Genomic DNA, 2813 nt, shown 5'->3' on the forward strand with positions numbered 1-2813 from the left:
CTTGAACATCCCGATCTGTGTAATTGATAATATTTTCTTTAACACTATATGTCTCCTTTAAGAATTTACTTTTGAGAAAACATAATCGGTCTCTTTCTTCTTGGATTACACAAAAAATAAGGACTTCTTAAAAAAGTCTTTGAAGAAATGTTTAAATTATTTCCTCTGCCTCGTCTCAAACATTGTTCTCCTGTCTGGTTTTCAGCTTGCTGATTCTCATGTTAATTTGTTGTACAAAAAACTGGCGGTCTATTGATCTTTTTATTCCTGATCTTTATGATAGTCTCTAGCACCGTCGTTCAGTTATGTTGTCATAAGATTTTTCATAATTCTGACCATCCTTTACATTCAGATCTTCTCAAACTGTATAATCGTGTACTGGGTATGTAGTTAACCTAACAGTCATGCCTGCTCCATTAAACTTATGTATATGAAGATTCATTAATTGTATACATTTGTCACCAAGAAATTTCGTATTTCCAAAACATTTGTAAATTGAATTTTCCATTTTCTCTTTATGGCTAAACTAAACCTTTTAAACAATCATTGATAGTTAAATAAACGTCCTACTACTTTATATACTTCCTCCATTACGTCTTGTATTATCCTCATTCTCCGTGGATTTTATTCTCTCTCTCTCTCTCTCTCTCTCTCTCTCTTCTCATCTCTCGTCTCTCTCTCTCTCTCAGAAAAATCTGATTGAATAATGAAGCAGAAAAGCTCGATAACATTTCAGGATCAAAATCGGGCCAAAGTTTTTTCTTTTTATGTCAGAGTTCTTTTTTCTGCCAATGAAAAAAAATTGCAGATGTCGTTTCCATGAAATATGTATATCACTTCGGTTGTCATTGAAATACCATGACATCGCATTTCCATAAGGGGGCCCATTACTCTTATCTAATGTCCCTTTTTTTTCAACCCAAGGATAGGGAGGGGCTTAGTACTGCATCTGGAATTGATTTAAGGACTCTCTCTCTCTCTCTCTCTCTCTCTCTCTCTCTCTCTCACTGATTAAGTTTAGCTTTACCAGATATTATTTTAGTATATACAATAGTTCGTGTATATTTATACAGAATCTCAAACACACACATATTAATGTGGTAGGTGGCTTCAAAAAGTGAAACACATACAAAAAATGTGCAGGCTATTTAGAGGGTTTCTTAAAAAGTGATAGACTTCCAGGTTTTTGCCAATCTTTTTGTATGATGATGTCAGAACCCTGTTCCGTTTCTTTAGTCCTGGTATCCACCAAGACATTCGTCTAGCTATCGGGTAAACAATTCACCGCTGAGGTTAACAGTGGCACAGCTTTATAACAGCTCGTGCCCTGGGGGTCGAGTGTGCTATCTCTTATTCAGTATATTTGTAGAACTTTATACTGATCTCCGTAATGGGTCTATAATTATATAAATTAATTCTATTCCATTAACATATTTACGAAGTTTAAGTGAGTGATATGGTTTACGATCACAATCCTAGATGACATTGAATATCCTTAGATATGATATAAGATCCTTTTTAAATAGCAACATAACAGCCTTATTTTAACTTAAATCAGTCTACTCATATTAGGAAGTATTCCCCCAATTGCGTTTATAACTAAAGAAATATCGTTTTAAAGTCACAAAAGCAGTAAATTACTTCCTATTTTAAGATCACAGTTATTTTATAATGTAGAGATACAGGAATCTACCTCAAAGTATTTGTGAGATAGTTCTGTTGCATTTGTCCTCTTGTTATTTTGAAGATTTTATAGTTTATATATGAAAGTTTTGTTTAGATGTTGCTATTGTTCCTAAACTTCTCCTGTAGTTTATATCCTTATTTCCTTTCTCTCACTGGGCTATTTTCCATGTTGGAGCCCTTGGGCTTATAGCATCCTGCTTTTCTTAACTAGGGATGGAGCTTAGTAAGTAATAATGATAATCATACTAAAAATGAAAAATAAAACACTAAAGTACTACCATAATAATTGATCTCGTAACCCACCCTCCCCTGGCCACACTCCACTGAAAAAAAGAGGAGTGAATTTAAACATTAATCATATCAATACGATAAAACCTAGCGTAAAATCTTTGAGCACTATTTGGACCGTGAAAAAAAATCCTCCACATCGTATTATACACAATAGCCATCTGCTCTCTTCTCCATAAAGTGTCTGGCTCCTCGCATTCGATTTTCGACTTGAGTGTTTCCACTGCGGGGCAATCATGAGTGACACTTCACCACATCTATGGATAAAAATACTCACCTTCTTGCGGCCTCGTCTTTTTTGAATGGCGTGGAGAGAGAGAGAGAGAGAGAGAGAGAGAGAGAGAGAGAGAAGAGAGAGTTGATTCCGGCTCTGTCGTATATATTTCTGACGAAATCGGGATTTGTACTTTTAGAATTAAAATCAACCAATCTCCACCAGTATAGCTGATTGGTGAGTATATAAACACTTTGCTTTTTTGATAATTATGTTGTCACTAACTTTGGTGATTTTCCTTTATTCAAATAACCCACAGATACTTCTTGATATGAAATTCACAGAGCCATAGATTTTGTTTTTTAAGTACATCAGCCCATCAAGTTACTGAACCTTTAGCGCCAAGAAAAAGTAAAGGTAAACGGTTGAATTTAACCGTCTGGCTATAAAGAGAGATAAGAATTGATTCTGACTGCCGTATATATTCCTAATGAATTCAGGATTTGTACTTAAGTTCGAAATCAACTCATCTCCAACATAACTGAGTTATATGTAACACTTGGGAGTTTATACTTAACGTTAACACTAACATTCATGATTTCTATGTATTCCAATGAGCCATCAG

This window comes from Palaemon carinicauda, chromosome 9 (assembly GCF_036898095.1).
Source record: "Palaemon carinicauda isolate YSFRI2023 chromosome 9, ASM3689809v2, whole genome shotgun sequence".
Lineage (NCBI taxonomy): Eukaryota > Metazoa > Arthropoda > Malacostraca > Decapoda > Palaemonidae > Palaemon > Palaemon carinicauda.